Here is a 13124-nt window from a genome sequence, read left to right as displayed (position 1 = left end):
AAGCTTATAACCAATAAACAGGCAAAAGTATGTCACAATGAAGATAAAAAAAATCTTACGAAAGAAAAAAAGACGACACGAAAAACATATCTTGAAACAAAAATTGCAAATATGAGAATAACTACACCAGAGAGAAGTATTTTTTCAAAAAAAAGAAAGAACTAATTCTGGAGAAGAAAGATAACGAGTAGATGTTGAAATAAAACTAATGAGAGATAGGTATAATCAACTATAACTTAGAACAAATACTAGCACATAGGAAAAGTACTAAGTAGACAAATTCTTGGAAGATATGATACAATATCACAAAAAATGGAGAAAGATCAACATGAAATTGCGATAAAATATATATAAAAAGTTATTAAAGACATCAAAAGTTAAAAATCTAGCGGAGAAGATGGATTCAGACCAGAATTTATCTAGTGACATCATTATCATTATCATTATCAAAGAATTTTAGGAAAAAAAACAGAAGATACCAGAGAACATGAGAATGAAGTAGTACCTATAAAATAGTGGTAGCTAATTCTATACAAAATTACAAAAAACTATTTAACCGAAGTTACAACCTTTATACAAGAATGAAAGTCTCAACAATATTACATAATATATAGTGAAATGTGAAAAAAAAATAATTTTCTTCATCTAAACCAGTAATAATTTCTTCATCCATAAATAAAATATATTTAATTTGCCAAAATAGGCGTTAAATCGTTAAACTTTCATTTTTCCACTCAATTTTTACGTCCCGGACTTCACGTACCCACACAAATTCATTAATTCTAAGTGAATTTGTCAATAAAACGATTCTAAAACAAACAAATATACATCCAAATAGAATGTTGAGTTTTAACACCCAAAATAACATATGGTAACTATGAAAACACAATTTCGTAACGATCTAATGCTTGAACATAACGAAATTTGTTCTTATAATTAAGGCTGAGATAGACTTAGTATCTGATTTGAGAATTTTGACATCGTCTGGTATTTCTCGCGAATTTAGTCGATCACTTATAAAAGACAAAGAACAAACTTATATTGTATATAGTTCCATACACTTTTCTAATACTAAATTCACATTAATGTATTTTAAGCAAATTAACCAATTTAATAAACACAGTAAGATGAGTTCTAAGAGGTTAAAATATCTTCTCATTAATTAATATGTAACTATAATTCTTCTATTTCTATGGAAATGCTCATTCAAGACTCAATAAAAATTGTCTCCAAAGAATGTGATGACTCTAACTGCCTAAGATAATTATTTTCTATTTCTATATGACCCCAGGTGTAATGCTTTGGAGCACGAGTTAATGTGAATCAAAGTTTCGTGTCATACTTAGCGAATCTGCAGGTAGCATCCTCTAGTATACGTAACCTTTTTAGGTACCTATTGAGACTACAATACACTGAAAAAACTCCTGTAAATATTCGTAGATGATTTCTACTTATGTTATAGATCCATTAGATCTTCAGTTATAGTTTTCCAGGAGTATTTGACTGACTGAGTCTGACTCAACCTCTGCTGACTATTCCTATAATCCTATCTCCATATTTTTCTAGGGTAGGATCAGGTCTAATGAAGGATTTATTTGCCTTCACTTTAGTAAGTCATTGAAGAGTAGCTTTATTCTTTTTGCTTTGCCATTTAACTTCTTTATAAACTCCCTAACCATCTTGGATCCTTTGACGTTGGAGCTCAGGCTCTAATGGACACCTGATAACTTAAACTGGACACATTTTTCATTTACACATATCTGCTTGAAAATTAATTGATTTATTGCCGAAGTTCACATATTGTTTAATTCTGAGCCAATAAACTCCTATTCCAGTTCCATAAAGAAACGAATACTAAGACCGAAGCAAGACTATTTTTGAACGAGGCGTGTGAAAAATACAAACTCCTATTCAACAAACCAATCCACATACATATTCTTTATACAATTATCCAATGTCAATCAAGCACGCCTATGGAACTTCCTCCACTTTTATGGAGTACTTTATTTATGGAAGTAATTTATTTTGAAATCTATATATGTTAATAATATGAATATCAATTTCTCGAATACTAGACAGTTATTTATAGGAGAGTAAAATTCATTTTAAGAATCATCATTAAAATTTCAACACACTTTTCATAGTTCACACCTCGTATTATAATTGCAACATGTCTTTCTAAGGCACTCTTGGCCGATCCCATCGACTCAGCGAAATTTGTATTTACTTTGCATCCTTTATAAAGGTCATTCTGAAAATATGCAGCTGTTAATTAAAACAGGAAAGACTAATAATCTATAAAAAAACATTTATACCTATCAAGTTGTTGAGAATTGATGTTGTAATCACTTAATGATGGTGAAATATAGTTGATTGATTATTGAGTTGCCCTGCACAATATCGAACGGAAACATACGGGTCGTTATATACTCATACACAGATTCTATAATGACTGGCGTTTTTTCACATGAAATTATTACTATTGGTTACTTGAAATAACAGAATTATAATAATGTATGAAATGCGTTTACTTCGCATTAACCACTCAATGAATATAATGGTTTTCGGGTGTTTTGAATGACATAACTCAAATTTTATTATATTGTAAATAACATGCCATCAAAAGCGAAACATGTAAAAAAACCAAGTCTCGCAACTCAGTTCGTCTACCGTATAGTTCTTCCAATATCAATTGCAGATTATAAAAACTTATATAAAAACTCTTGCTGACAATTTTGTTTGATCTACCATAGGCGTAGATTTCTCATGTTATAAATTTATTATTTTCAAAAATACTTTTAAAAATATGTGTATTTTTTGCGAGAAAGTATTCGTTAAAAGGCAATTGAATCATTATAAATTGGAAGGCATTATACGCCGTTATTTATACAGATGCACTCAATTGTAGTCCTACTTGGAAATTAGAAAAACTCATTATTATATACCTCTTTAACTTGCTACAACTGAATATTAGATTATAACAAGGAATTATATGAGTGAAATGTAACTGCCTATAAGGGAGTTTGGCTTAAACAGGGTACCAGACGTGAACTATTTTTGTAACCCATCGGTTTTTTTCTGGAAAACAAAATTTCAAAACATTAATAATTATAAAGCGTTTTTCTTTAGAACGTGGCCCATTCAAACAGCAATTTTTATTATTGTCAACCCAACCGAAATTTACTACAGCGTTACTGGCAAACCATGCTTCATCTAGATAAATTATGTGTCTATTAGAATCTCGATAGTCTTTTATTTGACGCAAATAATCTTGTCCCCATCGAATATTTTGAAGAAATTGTGAACATACAGCCTCGGCCAATAGAAATACATTTATGTTTACGATTCGATGTTTTCATTGGTAAAGAGTGAAAATGATGAGTCCACATGGACTGACAGTTCGTTAGATGTTTACTGAATTTAATAATATTAATTTTCATTTCTTAATTTGGTATGAGTGCCGTACGTATTTATGAAATATTGATTGATTCTGGCATAACTGTCTGTTGTAATTGATATTAGAAGAACTATAAATTTTGAGATCCATGTAATACCAAATCGTTTGATTTATCAGTCCTACTTCAGGGACCTTCAGTTTAAGTTATTATGTAATTACCTAATCTAAAATCTTATAGTGATGATATTAATATTGAAAATCTTTTATGTTTAAATAAAATAGATTGAATGGTCCATCGCATGACACAATGAAACTCCCAATACATATTTTAGTAAATGAGATTGTTTATTTCGATTGCGACTGAGTTGGGAGTTTTCTTACAAGTTTTGTTTTTGAAGTCAATCTATTTTATTTAACCATAAAAGATTTTCACTAACAATTTGGTCACTATAAGATGTTGTTGAATTAGTTAATTACGTAATACCTTAAGACAAGAGATCCCTTGAGTAGGGACATAGATCTCACAACTTTTTACGGTAGAACAACTGAGTTGCGAGGCTTGGTTTTTTACAAGTTTTGCTTCTGCTTCCAGTACCCTTGTTAAATACCAACAAAGACTTTTCTTGAAGACCACTCTTCCTTCCATAAGCTTATCTTATTTTTGTAGGTAGTCCTCTTCTTTTTTTCCGGTACTTCTTCTTGAGCTTCAGCTACAGTTTTTCTCAATACCCACTCCTGGTCTCTATAGATTTTTCTCGGAGGCTGAGCTTTTTTGAGAAGTCTAGACGGTGAATGCTTCTTAGTCTTGTTGTATTCACAAGTTGAGAATTACTGTGCTTCAATAGTAATAATTGAAGCATTATTGCATAATAATAACCAAAACTGCGTTATAACAACTTCCGCTATCCACCAGGTATGACCTCTCCCATAACTTCAATTTCCCAAAGTATACAAATCTTTTCAAGGGAAGCGCTATATGACAAATTAATAAACGATGTCCGAGACAATTAACTGCACACAGGTGGAAGTCTTTTTTGTGAGCACGTTCATGAACAGAAAAACATTTTTTTTTTCATTTATCAAACAAAATCGATGTAATATTATGAAGTATACACACTGCTTTCCAATTTATTTTGACGTTTTGGATTAATTTAATCACACGGTGCATTTCTTTACCTATCATTTATTTACACACATTGCTATTACACAATTCTAAACACACTTAACATTAACTACTAATTTATATTCAATGTTTGTACTACTTCTAAACTCAAACTCTTTTTTTTATTTCGTCAAAATTTGAACTATCCACGCTGTTTTATAAGACAGACGTGGCTTACGAAAATATGTTATTTAACAACAAAACATCGATTACAGTAATTCTAGTAGAAGATTTTTATCGATTAATTCGATTTTTCAACGTTATACAGTTAAAAAGTAATCAATTATGCATTTCATGATTGTCACATTATCTAAAGCAATTGATGGGATAATTTTCTCTTACAATTCCTAATTAATGCTACTGTCCATAGTCAGTTGGTGTTGATAATATCCATAAATGATGATTAATAATCTTATTTTTGGTAGTACTCTGCATTAACTTTTTACAAACTTCTATTCATCATTCTCATGACACAATAATTATTACGAATATATTTCTTCTTAATTCAATGGCACTTGCAGAACCAGCATGCCACTCTATACAAACATTAATTAGAGGATATGTTAGATGAAAAGAAATATGCTTATGATATTAAAAATTCCTGACATTTCTATTTCAAACCTTCATTTTCAATGGTCTGAACTGAAAAGTATAATAGCCTCGGATTTCTTTCAACTGCACACTTTGAATTCACTTGATTTATTAGTTTGAAATTATGAGACAATTAAAAACAGTAGGAAAATCCAACTCAAACCACTAGCAAATGATAGATGGAATTTCAACATCAGATATATGAAGTAATTTTGTTATTCGCTTTACCAATACTTTGATTAGTCTATTCGTCAAATTATGAACAATGTGTTGAATAAAAAATAACTTAATATGACGTAATCGTCTATTACGGGATAAACAAAAAATCAATTAGCATTTTTGTGTATTCTTATCACACAAAAAGCATCCGAAGGGTGTTGATTGATGCATATTCTGCTCCCAAAGTACCGAATTTAAATTAGTCACGTTGTTTGCATACCTAGAGCAACAGGACATGTGATCCATAATTTCTATTCTTCTTGCAGTATTATTACCAATTCGTTTTATAAACTGTACACTAATTGTGTAATTACTCATCAAATTTTTTAAGTGATATCGACCTAAAAAATTATTGTCATTTAATCTAATACTCGATACTAAGAAGTAGTGGTGACAGAACCAAGGGGATAATTTATAATAACAAAATTCAAATCCCTCCCTACACATATACTGTGGTACTTATAAATAGAACGAAAAAGGATATAGAAAAAATATTCCTACTCTTTGAAAAAAAGCAAAAGAATATATAAATTAACAAAAAACCAAATAAAAGTAACGACAGAAAGTATAGATTTGATAAAGTCCAGTAATTCGAATAGATGAGAGTGATAGAGACACACTAAGGAGGTGAAATCAGGGTTATCGACAAAATACTACCGAGAGGGAGCATTTGCAGCTCTAGGACGGTAGAAGCCACAAAGTTAAGCATCCATAAGACATTTATACAACCAAAGTTGTTGTATGGCATGAGAGTTGAGTCATGATCAAAAAAAGAGAGAATAAAATAAAACATAAGGAAGAGAAAGGTAATAAGAAGGAGAAGAACCAACGCAGGGATCAAACTACTATATGGTTAAGCTGGGATGGGATATGAAGTTAGAGCAATAAGGATGAGGGACATAGCTACAATAAATGCAGATAGTTGGGTGAGAAGATACTTGTTAAGGAGAGAAGAAGCGAAAAAGAAGAGAGGTCCACAGAAAATGGGTAGAAGCATGTCGACGAGATCAAAAAGGAATAGAAATAGAGAACTGGCGGGTCGCAACCATGAACAAGATAGATAGGGGAAAGCAGTACAGCAACTCCTAGCCTTGTTGTGTCTATAAGCCATGTTGAACTGTTTATAGTTTCAATTTAGAGCTCAGCTGGGCGCTAAAATTTCAGCCGAATAGTATTTAGTCGACCAGATTTCAGCAGTTTAATCAGCAGTTTTTTCGACTGTGTTTTATTATACTGAAAGAAGCATGCTCTTGTGAATTTCTTCTTAATCGATCCAATAAATTATAGTAATGTGAATACATAAATATACCTTTTTTATCAAATAACACAGAGTCTCAAAGTTTTTTATAATTTCGTATAGATACTCTGGATCAATTCCATCCAGATGACTGCCATTTTGATCCAGCAACTGGATCTAGGTTTGAAATATTATCACATATGGATGCGAAAAACCTAGTTGAAACAGCGCTCTAAGTCATCATTTATTCGTTGTTCTATCCCATGTTTGAGAAACGCTACACATGTTGAATTCACAACACTGGACTTTTTTATGTTTTGTCTTACTATCTCCTTCTTTTGAACTTCCTGATCCTTGAGTACAAGTACGAAAACGCAATCACAATAATACTTGTTGAACCAAACCCTCACCTCAACCATTGGAAATCAATTCGCAATCAGCATAATTTTTTTCATTATTTAGTTCAGAGATTATTCACGTTAAACCAAAAAACTATGGGAAATATGAGTTCGAAAAAATAGAACTCTGTGATTATATGAAAATATTATTAGTGGTGTCCTCTATCTGTAAGACCGGAGATCTATTGATGGGAGGTATATATTTCAAAGATAGGATATAAAGGAAAACATTCCCATACTGCGAATTTTATCTATTTCTAGTTTTAGATAAAATATAGGTGTATCACGTATAGAATTAATAAGAAGCCGGTTTGTTTCTTCAAAAATATTACAGAACTCTTATCAAGGTCGTCTTATATTTTAACGTTAACTTTAAATCGTAGTATCAAATGTGTGCGAGTGTGTGTATGTTTATGTAAATACAATATGAGGTAGACCAACGGAAAGGTACCGAAAGGAAAAGAATTTCGTGAATTAACATCTGAAACACTTTTAACGCACATTTCCCAGAAATAATAAAATGTAATTTATAGCACTTCAGCGAAATTATAATCTAAAATAGCAATACCTAACGTTTACTTTTTATTTAATATCTGTTCCTTTCAGAGCCTACTTTTTCTCTTCTTCTTAGAAGAGGTACTTTTTTTGGAACTATATAGTTACGAGGGTCGTTTGGGTAAAACATATCTTATTAACACTTTCGCTACATGTGTCAAAATTTCATATTAATCTGACAAATAGATTAGTTCCAATACTCAAATATAGGAAACTATTTTTTCTACGACCGTGCGTTTTAACCCACTTTCCTGCACGCATTTTAGTTTTGAAAGTGTCACTTTTACGAAATAGTCCATCAAATAAAATTTAAACCTTTTGTAGCTTTTTGTAGCATTTTTAATTTTTTGAAAATATAAAACAATATTTTTGTATAACCATGTACATTCTTCAAAGGAGTGTCACAAAACAACTATCAAACCACCCGGATTTGATACCACAACTATGACTATGACAACCCAAGCGTGTAATTGTTACTAAAACGTCAAAATTGTTCAAAACGTCTTGTGGTTGTGGTGTAAACATTGTATTCAGTATTTTGGAAAGTAATTACGGCTTTTTTCTTCTGTAACTCTTGAAACTATGACTTTAAAATCGAATAATCGAATTTTCCTCTAAACATAGTCTCAATTTGTTTCATCCTTTGACTCTTTTGCAACATATCTTTCCGATTTTCATAACGAATGAATTGATATACTAACAATTTTAAATAATAAGTGTACTCCTCAGCATCTAGTACTGGGACCATAATGTCAACAGCTCTAATTTTTGTGATATATCTTCAAAATAAACCAATAAAGTATTTTTATGTGAAGAATTCTCCTTGGCCTATATTCACCAGTACTCTATTAATTCATTAAAAAACATCTGATGTTTTTTGAATAGTATATGGAGTTGTATTTTTGAACCCTGAATCTTCGTATTCGGGACACATGTTCGCGTTCCAGTGTATATATAACACCCCAATATCTACATACATCTCCGAATTCCATCCTAACCAAACCTAAGCTAACCTAACCTAATCTAACCTAATCTAACCTAACCTAACCTAACCTAACCTAACCTTACCCAACCTAACCTAACCAATATCTACATACATACATAGATCTTCGTATTCCATCATAATCAATATTTAGAAAATCTCAATTTTAGTAACCCAACAACAATTAAACTATTCCCGTTTCAAAAGTTGCTCTCTAATCGTCGACGTTGAGTCGTGCCATGCCAATTGGAAATGTAACAATCCATGGTTGAATTGGTCATAAAAACAATAAGAATAAAATCCATCCGCATACATGCGTAAAGAGCTTATATTGCAAAAAGATAAACCCTCGGCATCACATTACTTTACGTTATGTAAGTGACTATTTGAATAAAATATGTCTCGGTCACTGGATAGTACAAAGTTGTACAATTGTATGGAAATGTAAAAACATAGTTCGTCTAACTCACCAGAATCAATATTTAACAAGGCTTGTAACATAATATTTTGTCATTGTGGGGACATTTATTGATAATATTTTGAGCATATTTCAACTCTCCGTAATGATTTGATGGAACTCAGAATTAGAGAAGTGGTGTGCTGAAGAGAAAAAAATCTTTCCAGGTATAATCCGATTAAAAATTATATAAAGAAGTTACCTTCTCCACAAATAAAGTTGTCTTGTATTTTTCTAGTCAATATCTTTTCCTGATAGTACGTTTTCGTTGAGTAACCTTGTACATACGTTAACCGTAAATAATCTTGACATTTACTGTTCGACCTTCGGGCTTGTTTGAAAAATAATTTTACGATTTGCTTACCGATCAATTTAAATAATTGTTTCTGCCGTAGTATCAAAGATAAATCAATAAATCTCATTAAAGATCAATCAGATTGGAAGTTCTTATGTCCTTTTATTAGTTAAAACCAAAAGGTTTTTTTATAAACTAATAGATTAACACAGAAAAATTACAAAGAGTATTTCTACAAGCTGGGATTCTATTGACATGGTTATGAATGGATTGATCGTTAAAAAAATATAAGGATGAGATAAGAAGATTCTATTCCAAGTAATTGACTGAAAACTATTAGAAACGTAATTCTATCCCAAACAAATATATAAAGAGGTATCTTAGTGGATAGATTGTAGGTTTGCCAGTTATTGTTAGGTCATGCATTGTCGTACAGAATTCTCATTGCATGTTCGAAAAAATCTTTTGTTTTTCCATAATCTTCTAAATTGGTGACTGTTGTTAGCTTCCTTATAAAATTAACACTACTAAAATGAGAGCATCAATTGATTTAGGAGAGTATACCATAGACGCTACTGTAAATTGTACACGAAACAATCAAATCTCTTCCAGTTATTATTACAGATATTAACAATGTGTAAATACTGATCTAATATTACAAACAAGCCGATACAAATCGATCTATATTTCACAAATACATCAGGTAAAATATCAAATCCAGAATCCTCACAATTTATTTATTCTCCCGATGAAAATATTTAAAACTGCTACGTTAGGTCCAGTGTACACGAATTTCTAAGTAGCCAGGATGCAAAAAATGTTGAGAATCTTATTTTGCTAGCAATTATAATTTATATATAGAGTTATTTATAGTGAAATTTAGGAAAACGGAGTATTTTCTTATATTTATAAATGTGAATGTAAAAATTGAGATCTTGAGTTCATATGTTTGACAGTAGCAGAAATTTAGTTGACACTTTATATTAATCCTTGACTACGAATCACTTAAACAATTTTCCTACAGAAACTAATGATAAAAAATGACATTTAATGAGAAGCTCTAAATGCATGTGAAAATATATTTCTATATCTATGTATCTCTATACCATATTTCCCGACTGGTTTAAAGTTGGATGAATATTTTATTTACTGATTCTTTACCTAGTACCCAATCATCCCCCTTAACTTGTGACCCAATTATTTTCTATTGGAGAATCTTTGCTTTCTACAATTTATTTTTCTGTCCAGATGCATACCCAGTTTTTTGACTTCGTCACCTTATGGGATTTCTTTGCCGTTCACTTTTGCAGGCGGGCTTATTTTTATTCTCCATTTTGTCATGCATTGTTGTGCTTTGATCAGACTATTTTGTAGGATTTTGAAGACTATTTTGAGATTTTTGTCAGATGCTATGTCATCGGTGAACTCTCAGATATCCCTCATATATTGAAATGGTTATAATTTTTTCCAGAAAAACTTTTGTACCAGCACAAGATATATTTAGATTAACAAATTTCAAAGATTTATTCAAAAATTTCAATCAACGAATCTTCACATAAATTTTTCGAATAGCTCTCGTATTGACGAACAATGATGACTTAGCCAAACAATCTCGAAGATATCTATTAAAAACTTGTACTAAGTTTATAAATTTTATAACATAATATTAACAATAAAAATGTACAATTACCTAGCAGTTATTTTAAAATACAGTAACTTTCAATGCAAATTCAACAGATAAACATTGCAATTAATTGCTGTTAATGGAAAGTGCAAATTACTCAGAAAAGCAGCGTTAAAAACGTGAAAATATGAAACTTTATAAACTCAAGTAGAACTAACATAACCAGAAGCAAAATTTATCAAGAACCGTTTTAAAGCTTCCGTTAATGTTCGCAATGAATAATTCACAAGTTTTTTCCATTCTAAATATATTTTACTTCTCTTCGGATGAAAAGATTTTCAAAACATCCACTTTTTACATTATATTCTATATATATATATATATATATATATATATATATATATATATATATATATATATATATATATATATATATATTTAAACGCAAATATTATGATAGGACTAACAGAATACTACTTTGAATATATCATATTGAAAGGGACACATCATTGAAGTGTGAAACAAAATTAAGTGAAATCATCTTTTCAAGTAATGCAATGATATTTTTTATTGATTATTAAGATATTTTGATCAAGCATGATCGATTCTATCACTCAACTTCAAAGCATAACAATAAGAAACAGATTTGACGCCGTGTTCAACTAATATTTTTTTTATAAAAGTTACACAATGAAATATATTCATATCATATTTCTTAAGAATATCTGAATCTTTTTCTCTTAATTTAGAATATTTTCAATGTTAAATGAAATGTTAATATTTTTACCAATTTCAAAAACTAATTTTCAATCACCAGACGTAACATTGATATGATTCGTTAGTAAAAATAAATAAAAAGGTATAAGAAGTAAAACATTGAAGAAATTTGGATAATTTTCAAGTAGGTCTGTCAAAATCGGCAATGAATTAACAATGCCCGATGTGTATCTGATTTTCTAGTATGTTGTTTGAGACAGTAGTGAATTTACCAGCAGACTGAGTGAGCTGTAGCCTAGCGCTACAGGTTTCAAAAGGTGACAAATTTTGTTCAAAAATTGAGTTGTTTTCATTAATTCCAATCGATAAAGCTAATGATTAATAAAAAGATGGATATACTTTCGAAGTTACATTTATCTGTAGTAAGAAATTTTAATAAAACCAACTGGATGAGAAATCCATAGAGTATAAAAAACCAGCATTCCTATCCCTCATGAATCTCACAAAAACCTTTGGCCGTATTGAAAATGAAGATGTTATTCATTTATTGTACAAACATACCATTTAATATAATCCAGACCATAGAAAACATAAACTCAGATAATCAAGTTCATGCTCGCGTTAATAGTAAACAAACAAAGCCCATACCAGTCAATAGCGCTGTCAAACAAGGAAACTCACTTAGTCCTATACCAAAGGTTACGAAATTTGTGACAGAGAAATCAAGATCATGTGTCGCTGACGCCATGATATATACTGAAAATGAAAATGATCTTCAAAGATTATTAAATATCTTCAATCTCACAGGAAAACAGTATAATATAAATATCTCCACTGAAAAAGTCACATGCGTAACAACATCAGAAGAGCCCATTTAATGCAAATTAGGTCAAATGGTACAACAAAGAATGAAATACAAGTACCTTCAAATTGTCATAACCAGTTATGGAGACGTAGAAGATGAGGTAAGAGGACAATTAGCAAAGAGGTCCCGAGATGTCTTCTTAACGGCGATAACACCTAGGATAAGAAACAAAGATACGAATTTACAAAGCAACAATCAGACCTATGCGTCAGAAACAAGACTAGAAACATCAAAAACGGAACCACAGAAATAGAAAATCTGAGGTAAATCTGGGGATAAACACTATTAGACCGAGAAAGGAGCGAAAACATCAGACACTTATGTGACGTAGATAACATTGACGAATGGGTATCCCAGCGTAAACAAAATGGAACCAACACGTAAGTTGAAATACGATAGACGTAAAAATAACAAGGAATAAATCTACAATTACAATACGGACTAGAGGTCGACCAACAAAGAAATGGAGTGACAATCTAGTGCCAGGATGAGGGAAGATATCGAAAAAGAAACAGGCGTTATACTTATTATGGTAAAAAAAAGAGAACAGAATTAAGAAAACATTTATCCAAAGTATGATATAGCACTTGCTCTGTCTACACTAATGATAAATTATTCAGAGAGA

The 13124-nt window shown here is 30.8% G+C and overlaps 1 protein-coding gene and 1 long non-coding RNA gene across 2 annotated transcripts in view; one reads left to right on the top strand and one right to left on the bottom strand.

The window, feature by feature from the left end:
• The window catches only part of LOC130442749 (uncharacterized), a 245412-nt gene that overhangs the window by 172782 nt on the left and 59506 nt on the right, over positions 1-13124 (top strand). The gene's annotated exons all lie outside the window — the stretch shown is intronic.
• On the bottom strand, positions 557-2659 carry LOC130442750 (uncharacterized). The gene is made up of 2 exons (XR_008909795.1): positions 2316-2659; positions 557-2251 (listed from the first exon to the last, which is right to left on the bottom strand). It is a non-coding gene; the product is annotated as an uncharacterized LOC130442750 (long non-coding RNA).

Source organism: Diorhabda sublineata, chromosome 4 (assembly GCF_026230105.1).
Source record: "Diorhabda sublineata isolate icDioSubl1.1 chromosome 4, icDioSubl1.1, whole genome shotgun sequence".
Lineage (NCBI taxonomy): Eukaryota > Metazoa > Arthropoda > Insecta > Coleoptera > Chrysomelidae > Diorhabda > Diorhabda sublineata.
The sequence above is the reverse complement of the archived record's forward strand: the minus strand, read 5'-3'. Positions and strand labels throughout refer to the sequence as shown.